Genomic DNA, 19,559 nt, shown 5'->3' with positions numbered 1-19,559 from the left:
AGGTAGACTGGGAAAATCAGGTTGGTAGCGGATCCCAAGAAAAGGAATTTGTGGAATGTCTACGAGGTGGCTTTTTGGTGCAGCTTGTGGTGGAGCCCCCTAGGGAACAGGCAATTCTAGATTTAGCGATGAGTAATGAGGCAGATTTGATAAGGGAGCTTAAGGTGAAGGAACCCTTAGGAGGAAGTGACCATAATATGATAGAATTTACCCTGCAATTTGAGAGGAAAAAGCTGGAATCAGATGTAACGGTATTACAGTTGAATAAAGGCAACTACAGAAGCATGTGGGAGGAGCTGGCCAGAATTGACTGGGAGATGAGTCTAGCAGGAAAGACAATGGAACAGCAATGGCAGGAGTTTCTGGGAGTAATTTGGGAGACACAGCAAAAAATCATCCCTAGGAACAAGAAGCATACTAAAGGGAGGACAAGGCAACCATGGCTGACAAGGGAAATCAGGGATAGCATAAAAGCTAAAGAGAAAGCATACAATGTGGCAAAGAGCAGTGGAAACCAGGGGATTGGGAAGCCTACAAAGACCAACAGAGGACAACTAAAAAAGAAATAAGGAGGAAGAAGATTAAATGTGAGGGTAAACTAGCCACTAATATAAAAGAAGATTGCAAGAGTTTATTTTTAGATATATAAAGGGTAAGAAAGATGCAAAAGTGGACATTGGGCCACTGGAAAATGACGCTGGAGAAGTAGTAGTGGGGAACAAAGAAATGGCGGAGGAACTGAATAGGTACTTTGCGTCAGTCTTCACAGTGGAAGACACGAGTGACATCCCCAAAGTTCAAGAGAGTCGGGGGGTAGAGGTGAGTATGGTGGCCATTACAAAGGAGAAGGTGCTAGGAAAACTGAAAGGTCTGAAGGTGGATAAATCACCTGGACCAGATGGATTACACCCCAGAGTTCTGAAGGAAATAGCTGAAGAGATAGTGGAGGCATTAGTGGTGATCTTTCAGGCTTCACTGGAGTCAGGCAGGGTCCCAGAGGACTGGAAAATCACTAATGTAACCCCCCTGTTTAAAAATGGAGTGAGGCAAAAGACGGGAAATTACAGGCCGATTAGCCTGACCTCGGTCGTTGGTAAGATTTTAGACTATTATTAAGGATGAGATTTCAGAATACTTGGAAGTACATGGTAAAATCAGGCAAAGTCAGCATGGTTTCATCAAGGTGAGGACATGCCAGACAAATCAATTAGAATTCTTTGAGGAGGTAACAAGTAGGTTAGACAAAGGAGAGCCAATGGATGTTATCTACTTGGACTTCCAGAAGGCCTTTGACAAGGTGCCGCACAGGAGGCTGCTCAGTAAGATAAGAACCCATGGTGTTAGAGGCAAGGTACTAGCATGGATAGAAGATTGGCTGTCTGTCAGGAGGCAGAGAGTGGGGATAAGGGAGTCCTTCTCAGGATGGCGGCCAGTGACTAGTGGATTTCCGCAGGGGTCAGGGTTGGGACCACAACTTTTCACTTTATACATTAATGATCTAGATGAAGGAACTGAGGGCATCCTGGCTAAGTTTGCAGATGATACAAAGATAGGTGGAGGGACAGGTAGTATTGAGGAGGCGGGGAGGCTGCAGAAGGGTTTGGACAGGTTAGGAGAATGGGCAAAGAAGTGGTAGATGGAATACAACGTGGGGAAGTGTGAGGTTATGCACTTTGGTAGGAAGAATAGAGGCATGGACTATTTTCTAAATGGAGAGAGAATTCAGAAATCTGGAGTGCAAAGTGACTTGGGAGTCCTAGTCCAGGATTCTCTTAAGGTTAACTTGCAGGATGAGTCAGTAGTTAGGAAGGCAAATGCAATGTTGGCATTTATTTCGAGAGGACTAGAATATAAAAGCAGGGATGTGCTGCTGAGGCTTTATAAGACTCTGGTCAGACCACATTTAGAATATTGTGAGCAATTTTGGGCCCCGTATCTCAGGAAGGATGTGCTGGCCCTGGAGAGGGTCCAGAGGATGTTCACGAGAATGATCCCAGGAATGAAAAGCTTAACATATGAGGAACATTTGAGGATTCTGGGTCTATACTCGATGGAGTTTAGAAGGATGAGGGGGGATCTGATTGAAACTTACAGAATACCGAAAGGCCTGGATAGAGTGGACATGGGGAAAATGTTTCCATTAGTAGGAGAGACTAGGACCCGAGGGCACAGCCTCAGAGTAAAGAGAAGACCTTTTAGAACAGAGATGAGGAGAAACTTCTTTAGCCAGAGAGTGGTGAATCTATGGAATTCATTGCCACAGAAGGCTGTGGAGGCCAGGTCATTGAGTGTATTTAAGACCGAAATAGATAGGTTCTTGATTGGTAAGGGGATCAAGGGTTACAGGGAGAAGGCAGGAGAATGGGGTTGAGAAACTTATCAGCCATGATTGAATGGCAGAGCAGACTTGATGGGCCGATTGGCCTAATTTCTGCTCCTATGTCTTATGGTCTTATGTCTTATTGTCTGTGACAGACATGGTACAAAATTCAGCTTGTACTGTACTAAATTAATGAAATCTGACATTCACAGCAAATTACTTCAGAAGGATATCATCACACCCATGTTATGTGACTTGCATTAATATAGAATGTATAAATATTTTCTCTGAATTCCACAGTTCATGCCTCTGGCACTGGTGATATGGGACTCAATTTCATAAAGATATTTAAAATACATCAATATAAGCCATAAACATATATTTTTCTCTTCATGTAAAAGGAATTGTTAAATGTTCCACAGCTTTGTCTAAAAATCCTGCTACAAATGGAGCAGTCATTGCTTGAAAATGTTTATTTGATATCACCTTTCCACTCAGAGATGGAAATCAATACTTTATAAAAGTTAAAAAAAAGAATCTCCAGAAGGTTATCTTGGCAGCAGTTGTTCTCTTTTTTACATTATTTGCTTTTCTGAGTACATTGTGTGGTTATGGGCTGGATCTTTGGTTGGTGACATTTCACCCACCACTGGATGGTAAGCTTAGGGACCTGATGGTCTTTTCTTGCACTCGTTTTTTCATGTACATATGCATCGGCAATCGGTTTCAGCAACCCAACACTGGCAAACACAGAAATCTATACAGGAGAAAATCAGCCCACTATCATGAACTAGCCAGTGCAAATAATGCAGTGTTGTGGCTCTGCACAGATAAAGTGAGAATCCTGAAAGCATTGATCTAGATGGAGTGCCTGTCCTTACTTGTTGAGTTATATTGGTAAACTGAGGATTCTAGATGATGCCAGATTTAGTTTGAATTAAGTTTTTTGTAACTTTACTCAGAAGGAACATAGAACGCACTGGTAAAATAAAAGCAAAATACTGCAAACTCTGGAAATCTGAAATAAAAACAGAAAGTGTTGGAAAATTTAGCAAGTCTGGCAGCATCTCTGGAGAGAGAAACAGAGTTATGTTTCAATTCCAAATATGACTGCTCCTGTTCAATTTTATAGAATGCTCTGGTCTTTCTCATCTTCTTTAATTAAAGCAAAGTTTCAATGAGGATTTGGAACTCCCTTTCATGCAATGCAAAGTGTTACTTTTGTCTATGTTTTAAGATTCAAGCCCAAGTCCGTTGAGTAGATTGTGACAAATGTGAAAATGGTTGCAGGAATAGAATTCATGTAATGCAGTGGAGGAGGAGTGAGGTCTTGATCAAAGTAGTTTACATGAGAACTTGGATGAAATAATTGGTAAATATATATATATTGGTAAATAAATATATCAGATATCTAACATTGGACTTGGAGATATTGAACTTCTGTATGGTTAGCATGTTGTAACTAATTGATGCAGTCAGTGAGATAGAGGAAGGCAATTGTCCATCTTTACTAACAGGGAAATTCTGAATATCGAATTCAACAATTTTAGATCTTGAACTCCCTCCTCCATCCCCACCCCCTTTCTGTTTCTTCCCCCTTCCTTTTGTTTTTTCCAATAATTTATATAGATTTTTCTTTTCCCACCTATTTCCATTATTTTTAAATCTTTTATGCCCTGCTAGCCTTTCCACCCCACCCCCACTAGAGCTGTACCTTGAGTGCCCTACCATCCATTCTTAATTAGCACATTCATTTAGATAATATCATCACCTTCAATGCCTCTGTGTTCTTTTGTTCTTTTGTCTGTGACATCTTTTGATTATCTGCTCCTATCACTGCTTGCTTGTCCCTACAACCACATCACCCTACCCCCCCACTCCTTCTCTCCCCCCAACCAACACCCCCCACCCCCCCCAGCTTAAACCAGCTTATATTCACCCCTCTCCTTAGATTCGCTCAGTTCTGTTGAAGGGTCATGAGGACTGGAAAGGTCAACTCTTTTCTTCTCCGCCGATGCTGCCAGACCTGCTGAGTTTTTCCAGGTAATTCTGTTTTTGTTTTGGATTTTCAGCATCCGCAGTTTTTTGTTTTTATCTCTTTGGGAAATTCTGAAACTTGGGATGGCAGCTGCTGAATGGTATAATTTGAAGGTAGGATATACAAACATATCTATTAATGGTTCAGTGTCTACCACAATTGAACTGTGGAGGGGCAAACAGTTGTTGATTATAATTTCTGGTGCCTTCTGTGTGCCTCACGAGAGCTCATATCCATACTTGCCAATTGCCTTTTGACTATCTTCCTTCAAGGTGAGGTTAATGCTATCTCATTACGGTTGAGTTAGCTTCAGGGTAACAAGTTTGCTGATGGGAAATTTGAACTGATTCAATCCTCTGGGATGAACTTCATAATGCGATGCCTGAGCCAAGCAGATCTACAGTGCTCCAGGGCAGACTGTTGATTAAACAGGTAGCCTGGATCATTAATGGGATCTGGATGTGTAGTCCTGCCATTGGGGATCGGGATTCTTCCACTCGATTCCAGATAACTAAAAACATCAATGACCCAATAGGTAGCGTGGTCAAAGCCAGCCAAGCAAAAAAAATCATCAGTTCTTTATGCTTTAAGCTGCATTGCATTTAGCCATTGATTTTGGTTGCTTAATCTCTAGCAGTACCAGTTGAAGGGAGGGAAGGGAAGCAGTTTTGGCTCCTGATAACCTGAATAACATTATCTGGACTTGCACTTGTGAGGTATGTTGCTAGGGGAAGGGAGTGTTTAGTCCCTACCAGGTGATTGTAAGTTTTGTTCATTTCTCACTAGTTTGACTTCAATACTCATTAAATATCGTGATAGTCTCCCATGCATGTCCAACAATCTGCCTGACTTAAAACAAAGTGCAAAAAAAGGTTCCATAAAACATGATTAACTATGGATTCAGTGTCACTTCTCAAGAAAACCAATTTTATTTTGTACTCAAATTATAAACTTAGGTGATAAATAACAGAATCTTGTCCACTTAGCTCAAATGACAACACTGAGTACTGTAGCATGTCAGCCTATTTATAGGTTCAACAGAGCAAAAAATTATATAATGTGACCTGCATTTTGGGCTTTGTTTGCACTTGTTTTTCACTATTGAGTGAAGTCTAAAAATGTTTCTGAGCCATTGAGAGCCATAACAATTGTTTTCAGGCAAGTTCAAAACCAGTCATGACCAGAGAGATTTAGCGCAAAGTAAAATGCAATCAAAGCATTTTTTGAAATGGTGAAGGGGAAGCAATTACACAATGCTACTCTCTGATCATAATCCAGATGCTTCAAAATGTTTGTGCCTTCCTCTGAAATTGTTTTCCTCGATACATTTATCGAAAAGTGAAAAAGTAAAAAATGGAGTTGCAAATACAATATTAGATATGTAAAATGATTAACACAGGCATCTGTAATTGCTCTCTCTACTACTTTATCGGGGTAGTAAGTTATTTATTTCAAATAGTGTCCCTGTGGGAGAAGAATTTTGGGCAAACATTAAATAAGTGATGATTTAAGACTTTTGCTATATGTTAAAAATACTTTTCTCTGAAGATTGTCTTTTTATAGGGCAGAATTTTCTGCCTGTCGGGTGGGCGGAGCTGGAGCGGGCATGGGTGGGCGCAGACCCAGTCAGCGTCTGCGATCAGGTCCACGCCACCATTTTGCACGGGCCGGCCAATTAAGGCCCGTCCAGCGTATTTGCCGACTCCCATAAATAGCGGGAGTGGGCGGGCGGCGGCTGACATTCACAGACCGCCCGGTCCAATGGCGACCCAGTATTCTGTTTAAGGAAGGCCTGGCAGCCTCCTGTAGGCTGCTCACAATGGTCACTTCGAGGCCACACTGCAGGGGGTCAGCTGAGCAGGCCAGGCTGGAGGGAAGGGCAGAGGAGCAGGCCAGGCTACAAGGTAGGCCAGCAGGGGGCCAATGTGCCCCTCGTTTTTCAGATGAATGTCTTGCTGCCCTCCGGGAGGTGTTGGTCCCCCAGGACGGAAGGAGGAGGCCCCCCACATGACCAAACATGCCTGGGAGGAGGCGGAGGAGGTGGTGAGCTCCCACAATGCAGTGAGGCGCACCTGGATGCCATAAGTGCTTCAACAATTTGTTGTACTCTGGAAGGATGAGTATCATGTTGGCATTGGGTATTTAACCCAGCAGGTAGCCTTAGCCTTTGAGCCCCCCCACCCCAGTCTTATTGTCGTGACTGCATTGAATCATGTTGGGCATTTTTCCTACGCTGGGTGGGCAAGCAGATAGTACCCATGCTTAGATCAGCCTGAGTGGTTTATGAGGAGTTGAGTTCTCCCCCGCACCATGTGTTGCTCTTAGTCACACATGACTAATCTGGGGGCAACCTGCTGGAGATGCAACTAGGCTACTCAGAACACCAGCACATGACATATTCTAGGGTGATGAGATTGTGGAAGGGGAGCCTCAAGGTGTCGTGGCCAAGAGCCATCTGCTGCCCCCGATGCTGCACGTAGTTGTGCCTCCTTACTATGGGAGCAACGACTGTATTTTCTAATGTGATGTACACAGAATGTGTCCAAGGTGGCCATTGGGGGGGAGGGGGTTGGGAGCAGGCGCACTATCTTTGTGTGACTGATGAGCAGTAGTGGGGAGAGGAGGCACTGGAGGCCTGATATGGGCCATTGTGGTTGGGGTGCGGCGTGTACATGCAGAGGCCATGTGCAAATTGCCGCAATGAATGGTGTTCTCTGTTTCTCAGGAGAAGAATGCACATAATGCGTCACAGCGCTTGAGGACTGGAGGCGGCCAGGCTTACCTCATTATGTTAAGCTGCTTCAAACAGGAAGCCCTGGAGCTTGAGAGGCACCATGCCCCTAGGTCAACTGGTGTTGATGAGGGTGGGGGTAGAATGGCTGGGTATTTGAGGCCAACAGTGAGATCCGCAATGTCCTCCCAACATCCATAGCACTGATGATTGTTTAATTTATTATTGTTGCAACATTACTCAGTCACAGAGTGATAGAGTCAGAGGTGTGGATCATAGAAAAAGGTCATTCGGCCCTTCAAGGATGCGCGGGTCAAACATGTTCCTAAGTCTTCCAATCCCATTTCCCAGCACTTTTCCCATGGCCTTGTATGCCATGGAATCGCAACTGCACATCCCAATACTTATTACATGTTAGGAGGGTTTCTGCATCCACCACCCTTTCAGGCAGTGCATTCCACATTCCTAAAAGTTGCTCATCACATCCCCTGTCAACCTCATGCCCCTTACCTTAAATCAATGCCCCATGATTACTGATCCCTCCACCAAGGGGAAAGTTTCTTTCTGTCGACCCTATCTATGCCCCTCATAAGTTTAAATACCTCAGTCATGTCACCCCTCAATTTCCTCTGCTTCAGGGGAAATAACCACAGTCTATGCTATGTCTCTTCATAAGTCAAACTCTCCAGCAAACTCCAGCATCCTGGTCAACGACCTCTGCACTCTCTCCACTCCAATCACATCCCTCCTGTGAAGTGCATTTTAGAACTGCACACAGGACTATAGCTGTGGCCTAGGCAGTGTTTTCTGTACTTGGAACATTACCTCCCTGCTCCTATATTGTATGCCTTGGCTAATAAAGGCAAGTATGACATTTGCCTTCTTAAACACCTTATGTCCCGCAAACTTAAGGGACCTGTCGACATGCCCAGCAAGGTCCCTCTGATCCTCCTTACTTTCCACAATCCTACCATTCATCATGTATTCCCGTACCTTGTTTGTCCTGCCCAAGTGCATCACCTCACACTTATCCACATTACATTCCATTTGGCATTCATCAGCACATCTGACCAGCCCGTCTACATCCACCTGTAATGTGAGGCTATCCTCCTCACTATTTACAACCCCACCAATGTTCGTATCCATTGGCTCTGGAAGGTTAAGCGCATAATGACCCTGGGGGAAAGGGATGAAGTGTGTCACTGTGTGCACGCTAACTGATCCACTGTCCTTATTCATTTCAGCATCATCAGAGCATGGCCGCCAGGAGGAACTGCAGATGCCCCTCTCACACCTGAGGGCCCTCAAGTGTCACCTGCGTTACACCATTTCTGTAAGGCAGGCACCAGCGCAGATACTAGCACCCCGGTGGGCATTGCAACATCGGCTAGTGTCCTGGGGCACAGTGGGGAGGGCATTTCACAATTGCTGGAGGAGCTGGCAGAGACAGAGAGTGCCAATGGCGCCAGCAGTTGGAGGACTGCAGGGGACCAGGCACATGCTCAGTCAATGCGTGATGATGTGTCTGCAGAAAATGTGGCCGGGTGTGCGGGAGCATCTTGGAGTAATACATGAGGCTGTGCTTCACTTGGTGTCTGTGGTGGCGGGGTCCACGCGGAGCATCACTGATACAATGAGTCTCATGGCAGAGCGTCATGCTTCCTCCACGGAGAGAGTGGCGACTCTTGTGGAGAGGCACCACCAGGAGAACAATCAGATTTTCCTGGGGTGACGCTCGGACCTGCAAGCCCTCACAGCGCCAGTGGCCACAGCTGGTCAGTGCCAATGTGAGAGATGGTGTGGGCTTCAAGCTTCCCAGCTCGTTGCCCATCCATCCACGGTGAACAGGGAGGTCCGAGGTGACCTCACATCGGCGCAGCAGCTGCCTATTTTATCTGCGGGCTCCTCTCGTGACGCTCCAGGTGAGGTCACAGCTCCTCTGCCCCTCTCCCAGAGATTGCTTCATCGGGTGAGGTTGTGATGACTGGGGAGATGTCAGCTGTGCAACTGGCAGCTCCCTCCCAGGCGGGCCCAGCACAGGCTCCATAGGCCAGAGGACAACCGCCAAGATCATCGAGACCAACAGGACAGCAGAGTTAGCAGGCTGTTTCAGATGCCACTCGGAGCGATGGAGCAGCACCAAGATATCGCACCCTTAAATGAAAGCATAAGGCACTTTAGGCACACTATGAGTTTCTCACTGGTACTTTTGTGTTGGCCCGAGATTAGATCCTTATAATTTTGTTCTGCTTGCTTAACATTTTGTTTTAGATTTGTGAGAACATCTGATGTTTAAAATAAAAATCAGATGTGTTACCATGGCTGAGGGTGGCTCCTTTTTTCTGCATTTGTTGTCACGATAAATGTCATGAGTGTTTGTTTGGACATTGAAGTTTATGTCCAAAGCCCTTAGTTCCTGCTGATAACCTGGCAGATTTAACACTTAGGTGCCGAGTATGGAAGCGCCAGGCAAGGCTAGTCCTGCTGATCCATTTGTGTTGTGCTAGCTGAAGGCTCATTGGATTAAAGCCTCCCGGGTGTCCCTGCCTCCTTGCTGTAGTCCTGGGTCAGCCCCTGAGCATTATCCTGTGCTTCCTCATCCTCAGAATCAGTGCTGGAATCATCGTGTGCAGCCACATCCACTGCATCAATATCTTCATCGTCCACTGCATCCCCCCTTTCCAGCGCAAGATTGTGCAGAGCGCAGCATGCAAACACTATCACCGAGACACGATCTAGGGGGTACTGGAGTGCATGGTACTGAGCGGTCCAGGCATCGGAAGCACATCTTGAGAAGACTGATCGCTCTCTCCACCACAGTCTTTGATGAGGACTGGCTCCTATTGTACCGCTACTCAGCTTCTGATATTGGATGGCGGAGAGGGATCATGAGCCACCTTCTGAAGGGATAGCCCTTGTTACCCAGCAACCATCCATCAAGCCAGCTGAAAAGCCTCGGCACCTGGGAGTGCCTGAGGATGCAGGTTTTGTGGAAACTGCCTGGGTACCTTGCACAGATTTGTAGAATCTGCATCCTGTGATCACATACACACTATCTGCACATTCACGGAGTGGAAGCCCTTCCTGTTTACGAAGGCACCGGGCTCACCTGCTGGCACCTTGATGGCTACATGTGTACAGTCTATTGCACCCTGCAGGTGGGGGAAGCCAGCAATAGCCGCGAAGCCTCTGGCTGGCTGTGTCTGGCTTGCCCGGACCCAGCGGAAGTGGATGAAGGTTAATGCATGCCTGAACAGAGTGTCTGTGACCTGCTTGACACAAGTGTGGACAGCTGATAACGCAAAAATCACCCACTGAGCCCTGGAAGGAGCCAGAGGCATAGATGTTGAGGATAACTGTGACCTTCAGAGCAGTTGACATGGGGTGTTCACCCACACAGTTAGGGGAGATCTCAGGGCCAATCATCTGACAGATGTAGTTGACTGTCTCCCTTGACGGTCGGATTCTTCTTCGGCACTGCACCTTAGCCATATCGAGGTGGTTGCTTCGCTGCTTGTATACCCTGGCAGCAGGATAATGGCATCTTCTGCGGCCCCTTCCATCTCGGACTACCTCTTGGTCTTACGCCACTTGTACCTGTGCTTGTACTCCCAAAGGTGGCTCCCCAGGAAGCTGAATGTGCACTCCTGGCCTCCTCCTCATTCAAGCCCTCCCTTCCTCCTCAGAGGAGCTGCCTCCAGTGGACATGTCAGAACCCAAACCCAAGCTAAGGGGAGGCCTCCGGAAAGCTGGAGGCTCGATAAAGATTACTGACTGCAGAGAGCTGTCCTGAAGGTTCAAAGTACACAGGAAGCTGCTGGAATTCATTCTGAACTGCTGCAGATCACACAGGCAAGTTTAAAAAACTTTCCGCAATTGATACTCCACAAAGCAGATTGACGACCCCACTGAGCCCTCTTATCCAGCCCGTGGATGAGGTTCGTAAAAAAGTCTCTTACCCACCTGCCCATTGCGCCCATGCACCGAACCGAAGATCAAATGGGCACCTGGAAATCGCTGTTGATTGACGATTTAAGGGCCTTAACCAGCCTGTTAATTAATAGCCGGCGCGGGTCGAACTTCATCGTGCACCCGCCCAGCGAAATATCATAATGGCGCGCAGTGACATTGGGATACTTGCCTGAAGTCACCACGCGTCATTTTACATTCTGACGTGTGGGGCCTGCCCCCCGTATGTCAAACAGAAAATTCTACCCATAAGATCTTTCAAGGAAATGAACAATCAACTGCAAGAAACTTATCTGAAATAAATTTGCATATAATTAGATGTAATGCAATAAGAGTAATATGATCGAACATGCACCCACACAGTTGGTTTGATGTTTATGTATGCACGTAAAGAATTCTTTCATTGAGGCTAAACTAGCAACAAAAGAACCAATTGCTGGAGGCTGAGTGATTCCTGCAGGATACTAAAGAAGCAGATTGAACTAGAATGAAATGGGTAAGAAATCCTGGACAGAGTAGCAGCAAAAGTGAAATGTACTGGATTGAAAAGAGAGGGTGAACTGACAAAAAGCTACACCAAAAGAGAGAGCAATGCCAAAGATTGGGGCTGATCGATATTAATAGGCTGTGTAAATCAGGAACAAAATAGTTATTTACGAGGTCATTCTGTGCACTTGCAATGCCCATAAGGCAAAAAGATGATTCTCAGTATTGTCCATTTTTATTTAGCTTTTTTTTCCAGATGAATGGAATATAAGGGTAGGGATACCTTGCTACAACTCTACAGGACATTGGTGAACCCACACTTAGGGCAGGATTTTCAGGTTGATGGGCGGGCGGGCACAGCAGGCGGGTTCGGGAGCGGCCGGGAAATGGCCCGCCACCCGCAATCGGTCCCCAGCCGCGATTTCACACTAGTTGGCCAATTCTTGCCCAGCCAGCGTGAAAGGCATACTGAGAAGCCGGTGCTGCCAGGATGGGTGCGGGAGGAGGGCGTGCGCAAAAATCTGTGCATGCCTGTCGGAGCAGGCATTGAAAGCTCCCTGAAGGCAGAGAGATGCCTCAGGGATCTGAAGTATTTTAAACCAATGAATAAAGTTTCTAAAAATCCAGAAAAAGTGGACACACAGTGGACTCACTCACATTAACAGGTATGTTTGAAAAATTCTGCCCCCAAATTTTTATTTTTTTTAATTTAAATACGGAAACCTCATCCCGCCCATGGATGAGGTTTCCTAAAAATTCTAAAGGCCGTCTGGCTGATTTGCCTGCCCGCCAACCTTAACGTTGGACGGGCAAGGAAAAATACAGATTGATTAATTGATTAATCGCCTTCGCATGCGCCCGCTGATTGAAGTATCGCACACGATTTTACACTCAGACGTGCACCCACACAGCAAGCAGAAAATCCTGTCCCTTGATTACTGTGTACAATTTTGGTCCCCTTACTTAAGGAGGGAAGTTCAGAGAAGGTTTACTTAGTTGATTCTTGGGATGAAGGAATTGCCTTATGAGGAAAGATTGAGCATGTTGGGCCTTTTCTCATTGGAGCTTAGAAGAATGAGAGGTGACCTTATTGAAATATATAAGATTTTGAAGGGGCTTGACAGGATAGGCACTGGGTGCTATTTCCCCCATGGGGGCATCTAGAACCAGGGAGCACAGTTTTAAAATTAGGGGTTTCCCATTTAAGACTGAGATGATAAGAATTTTTTTTTTCTCTGAGGTTCGTTCGTCTGTATATTTCTCTTCCCCAGAGAGCAGTGAAGGCCGGGTTGTTGAATATATTCAAGGCTGAGTTAGACACATTGTTGATTAACAAGAAAGCCAAGGGTTATGGGGTACAGGCAGGAAAGTGGAGTTAAGGCCACAATCAGAGCAGCCATGATCTTATTGAATGAAGAAGCAGATTCAAGCGGCCAAATTGGTCTACTCCTGCAGCTATTTTTCTATGTTATTGTGTTCTTTCATATTTATATTCTCAAATCCATCAATATAGTTCTCACATTGGAGTTACTTTTCAACTTGGGTGAATGTGGAAAAGATGCAATAGTTATACAGCTCTCATTTTATACCCGGTCACTATACATTCTGCTCGACACAATATACACCACTCATTATGATATATCCCACTCAATGTTGTACATTCCACCTGTCAGCATATATCCCACTTGATCATCCTTTCCATTGACTTCAGACAGGCTGAATAATTGGTTCATGCCTGCCAGTTCTCTGCCTCTGCCAAAACTGAAAATTACACCTTTAAGGTCACAGTAAAAGTTAAATATCAGAAGGTTAATAATTATTTAATGTTGCTAATTCTGAGTCACATGTTTTAATATGTAACAACATGCTTAAGAACAAAGGTCTAAAGTTGTATTAGCATACATTTGAAAGTAAACATATATGCATGGAGGTGTGGATTTGTTGCAAAGCAACAGGTCAGAAATCGGACCTGGTTTGGATCTCAATGTTTCATAAATGTGCTTGTTTGCAGCACTGTTAGGAAATAAAGATAGTTTAAGTAAGTTACATGTGTATTTGGGTGTGTTAGGAATAAGGTATATCTCTAAGTTTTAAGTTTAATTTGTATTTTTTTCTTTTCCTGGGTTAAAAAGGTGAAACCTGGGATCTGGTTTCATATTTGAGTGGGGTAAGCAGGTCTAAGACTTTGTTTGTGTGCCTGTATTCTAATGAGCTTTATGACTCTTGAAGTGTAGACCTGTGTTATCTATGGGGATAGTGGCTCCGGGAGTCAAAACAAAGTAAGACAACTACGCTTTGGCTTAGCAACAAGAGACCCCACAGAGATGGAAAAGTAGTTTCAGTTTAGTTGAAGCCAGGATTCTAGAGAGGCTGGACACGCAGAGGGACAGCAAGTCCCAATCTAAAGTTGAAGCCAGCTGCCAGGAGAAGTTGGACACAGGAGAAGGAACTGCAGAAGCAGGTTCCAGAAACTAAAGAAAGAAGTCTCCAAACCCAGGGGATTGGAACAGGAAAGGGCCCAAGAGGACAGTTAAGTCATAGGACAAGGATAGGAATCTGGAAAAGGTCCTGTTAAGTGAAGTTGAGGGTGAGAAGCCAGAAGGTCCAAGGAGACAGCTGAAGGTCTGTTGAGGAGAGATCCATAGCATCTATGTGGGGTGGCATCTGTCACTTGGTTTCAGGGTGTGGTCTCGCCTATTGGTTTACATGGACTGTGTGCTTACTGTGAACATTAAAGTATAAGATAGCTTTTGTAACTTGTGGTACCCTTTCAAATCAGTATATATCTGTGAGTGAAGGAGTATTGTAATATAGTTCATCTTTTCTGGTTTAATAAATGTTTTATTCTTTTGTTAAAAGTTTATCAGCTGAATCCTGTGACCCTGTTCAGTAGCTACTCTCCACATAGCTGAATAAAAGTTAGGATTTATCAAGCTGGGTTCCACCCTGGACTCTGGCTTGTCCAGTAGTAATATCAGCTTGTATCAGAACAGCACCTTCCTTGGTTTTAGAAAATCTTTTATTTGTATTTCAAATTTTTGGATATATCAGAGAGTACCCACAAATATAGGGCAGAATTTTCCAGGAATTGCATTAATTGCAGTAGTGGGCAAGTAAAATGGAGTCCTACCCACTAACAAAAATGGCGGATTGTCATGCCACATCTTCCCGATTATTTATGCATTCCCGGGAAACATGCTGTCGCTCCTGGGCAGTGTGTGCGGGAGCCCCTGCTGCCCCTTCTTCATGAGGTTGCTGCTCCTGCCTATGTGCGTCCAGGTGCCTCAGTAGCTCCCTCCTTCGTCTTCTACCATCTCGGTAGGCCATCAGGCATACAGCTAGGTCACCAGGATCCATGATCCTGACGTGGTCCTCCTGCAGCATGACAGAGAGATGTGGTTATCATGGCTGTACTTAGCACCTTCCTTAGCCCTGTGTGACTGCCCATTAATGTTTCCCAGTGCTGGTCACCCCTCAGATGGCCAGAGATGAGTGCGCTGCATGGCTGCCCTGTCAACCTGCAACATGGAGGACACTGGTCCAAACCAGGATGCTGAGATTGCAAGGCGCTGTGAGCGCCTCCAGCAGTGACTGCTACATGGCCAGCACTGGGGAGGAGATTGTACACCATGTGCAATCCAACTGCTCTGCTGTCCAAAAAAATCAAAATCTGTGCTGGGGGCGGTGGTGGGGGGCGGCGTGGTGGGGGTAAGGTATGGAGCGTTGGTGGCCCTTTGGTGCCTCCGCATTGCTTGCATGGGTAGGCAATCTAGGAGCCTGACCCCAATCATATCACTGTGGCTGCATCTGACTGTCGTAGTTGCAGAGGCATGGTCAGTTTATATCGGTGTCCCTAAGGTGTGGCCACTTTGCTCGCATACCTCCCACCTCGATTGCCTGTGTGTGGGATGCAGTGCCAGGGCAGCACTTGACCTACCGCCCCCCACCTCAGCAGTCACCTCCGGGACCAAGCATCAGTTGCCTCCGCCACCGCGCCCCTAAGGCCTGTAAACACCAGGTGAGCTGTGGAGAACGCTGCTGCTCACTCGCCTCAGCTCCCCCAAAGCAAAGATCGCCAAGTGCACATCACTTGAGTGCTGTTGTGAAACACATTTACGTGCTTTGGCACCAATGTGGACAGATGATATGGCGGGGTTCCAATAGCCTGGGGGGATGGCCTTTTAATTATAAGCTGACGCATTACTATCAGTTCCCGGCCAACCGATGGGAAGCGCGGCCCGCCGTCAGCAGACTGAGCAGACGATCGCGACCTGCCTTCATGCCCTCATGAGGCAGACTGCGCCATATTTTCCGCACACACCGCCAGCGTGCTCGGACAATTCCACCCATATTGTGGGAAATTTATTTTTCCCTGTTTGACTAACAATTTGCAGAACTTGAATTAAATGTACAAGAGCTCCTTTCACTTTTATAATTATAAAAGAGATTTTAATGTGGTGTCACAAGAGGACGTACAAATTGTGCTTGCCTCAATACTGCTCATCCATGTTCAAGATAACGAAAGGTTTTGATAAGGTAAATAAGGAGAAATTAGTTTGGTTGGTCGGTGATTCAGAAAGTAGGGGACATAAATTTCAGATTATCAGCGAACGACCAAAGGGATAAAATAGGAGACCGTTTTTAAACAGTGCTTGTTAGAACAAAGAATCACAGTTGACTGGAAGATGCACTGTTTTCTAAGGAGAAGAACATTAAACCATGTAACATGGAATGTAGTATTCTAATGATGAAATGTTGCAATCTGTAATTTACTGTGTCTCAATTAGCACACAAGGCCTAATATCTGTTCCTTTCTGCACCACGGCTCAGTGGGTAGCACTGCGCCCCTGAGTCAGAAAGTTGTGGGTTTAAGTCCCATTCAGGAGCACAAGATCAGGGCTGACATTCCAGCCGTGAACTCCATAGTTGTAAGAGGATACTGCATTACTGGATATGCCATCTTTCAGATGAGACATTAAACCTCAGCCTTGTCTGTCCTCTCCATTGGACATAAAAGATCCTTGGGACTATTGGGAAGAATGTAAAGGCTTTAGAGAGGATGCAGAAAAGACTTAAAAAACAGGCTCCAAGGGTAAGGGACTCCAGTTACAGGGATAGATTGGAGAAGTTATGATTGTTCTTCACATGGAAGAGAATTTAAGAAGAGTTTTGATAGAAGTATTCAAAAGCATAAGTGGCCTAGACAGAATAGATAGAGGGCAACTCTTCCCATTAGCAGAAGGTTTACAAACTCAATTTAAGGTGGTTGGCAAAAGAACCAACAGCAACATGAGGAAAATCTTTCTTATGCGGCGGGTGGTTTTACTACTTGAGAGTATGGCGGAGGCAGATACAATCATGGACAGGAATTTAATGCCCTCCCACAAGGTGAGTTTGGAGGTGGGGGGCCCTTTAATCAGGCGGGAGAATATCGAGAGGAGACCCTGCCACGTTCTACCTCTGCTTTAGTTAAGTGTGGGGCGGGAAGTCTCTGGATGGCCTTCCCACCCTGCTGCCATTTGAGGCCTTTATGTATTATGTAAGTAATACCTACTTCAGGGCCTCATCCTGCTGATGCTGGCATTCAACCAGCGGTGGGTGGGGGAGTTGCCACACAGGAAATCTGGGGATTCTTTATTGTCAGGTACTCTGTGCTTGAACGAGAGACCCAGCATCGGGAATGGGGAGGTTGCTGAATGCCATCTCCCTGCCCTTGCTGCTGACCCTGCACCCGTCACAATCCCCAACCCACCTTCATGCCCCTGTGGTCTTGGTCCCATGTTGATTCTGGGCCAATAGTGTGTGTATTGCCAACAGCTGCCACCCATTTCATTAGTGCTGCCTACAATGGACAGTTTCCTGCCTCTAATTGGCCATCAGCTCTCAGAGGGCTGGGACTTCCACCTCCAGGGTCCCTGACCCCAGGAAAGGTCAACTGCTGGCTACTTAAGTGCCTGATTGGCATTTAGTAGGGCAGGCCTTCCCCAAGGAAGGGGAAGTGGGTCTCTTGCCAGCTCTCCAGCCGGAGGGTAAGACCCCCATCATCTATATTGTATACCACCCTCTGCCTATTTCCACTAGACACTAAGAAGCTCAGCCTGGAGAAGTTGAAGGTTGGTCATCTGAAGCTCTTGGCTTCCAATCATCTGCAGCCTTTCCTCTGAATCTGACTGTGTCATCTTCATCTTTCTGCTGCTAAACTACATACACACACAACAATGGCAGACCTCAGCCTCCACAATAGTATATGATACTGCCCCCAGTGGACTTGGAAATGTCTCTCCACAATGATCCAACACCTTCTCCATTCTTCTTGAGACATGCTAATCTAAAAGATTAACCATCAGTGGAAACAAAACTGACAGTAGCTCCAATTTTAATTCTGGGTGGGCTTTACATTGGTAGGCAGCAAGATGATTATGAAACTCACCCATTACTGTAGAAATCAAACCCTGAGCTATTTTAATTTGCAGGCCACATTTAAATTACAGCAGTAAACATCCCATTCTTTGCAGGTGGAAAGCAGGAAATTGGCTCCCAGGAGGGATTGTGCTCCAGTGTGGCCTCATTTTTGTGAATGAGAAGCATGGTCAACCAAGGGAAGACTGCTCCTTGGGTCCCACATAGGAAAGTAAAACTCTTTGCTTTTATTGAGACTGATCCTCCTCTGCCCTGAGTTGGCTTATTACAAAAATCGGCATTGACTTCCCACCTCAGGTCTGAGTCCAAATTGCGTCTTTCATTATCAGGACCCAACAGGCTTAAGTATAGACAAAAAGGTACTGTGCTGGATTTGGGCTGGTGTCTTTACCACTTGTACAGGACAGCAAGTTAAAATGCCAGATGGCAAGTTAACAGCAACTCTACAACATCAGAGTGCAATGGGTTGTGGGCACAATGCATGCCAATTTCTACTTCTGTAATGTTAAAGGAAACACACCTATACATTGCTGTATTTTCCTGATCATATAAAATTATATGGACCCTGTTATTTTTGTTTTATTCATTCATGGGATGTGGGTTTCGCTAGCTGGGCTAGCATTTATTGCCCATCCCTAATTGCCCTTGAAAAGGCGGTGGTGAGCTACCTTCTTGAACTGCTGCAGTCTGTGTGGTATATGTACACTCATAGTACCATTAGGAAGTGAGTTCCAGGATTTTGAACCAGCGACAGTGAAGGAACGGCGATATATTTCCAAGTTAAGATGGTGAGTGGCTTGGAGGGGAACGTGCAGGTGTTGGTGTTCCCATTTGTCTGCTGCCCTTGGCCTTCCAGATGATAGTGGTTGTGTGTTTGGAAGGTGCTTTCTGAGGAGGCTTGGTGAGTTCCTTAAGTACATCTTTTGTGCCACAGGAGACTCATTAGTATTTGAGAAAGATTGCTTAGTAAATCAAATAGATTAAAATGTTATAAATTCTGAAGTTACAAGTATTTAACTACAGGTTACATTAATAGCTGGTTCAGCTGGTTAGTTGTTCAGTCACCTGAAAGTATGTCACCTCTGTACATGGAGCAGATGGTGCATAACTGTCCTGTCACCCACAAGATTTGAGGACAAATCTGACTATAACGTCATATGCAGTGTACGACTGAAGTATGTTACAGGCATTACAAAAACAATAGAAAAATTAAAATATGGTGGAAGACAAATTGGATCCAATTTATCACATAGGGCTAGAAAATATTATTAACCATGCCCAATTTTCCTGCAAAATACAAAAAAAACTGCAGCTTCTAGGTTCCCAAAGACAAACTATCATTTAATTGCTTTTTGCCACTAAAATCTTAAAATGAGAAGTACACATCTGTTACCATAAAAATGAATGGGATAGATTTTGGATGTGTGAGAGTGTAAAACAGTTGATAATAGCCCATTTTTCAAGTCTCCTAATTTTGATTTCCGTTGACATTGCCCATTTGCATTATTGCACAAAGCTTAAATCTAGTCTAATGTATTTGTCATGTAATGTGGAGCTTTGTCAGCTTTAACTTTGCAGCTTCCTCCTGCTCATCT

The sequence above is a fragment of the Carcharodon carcharias genome, chromosome 14 (genome assembly GCF_017639515.1).
Source record: "Carcharodon carcharias isolate sCarCar2 chromosome 14, sCarCar2.pri, whole genome shotgun sequence".
Lineage (NCBI taxonomy): Eukaryota > Metazoa > Chordata > Chondrichthyes > Lamniformes > Lamnidae > Carcharodon > Carcharodon carcharias.
This window is presented reverse-complemented; position numbering follows the sequence as displayed.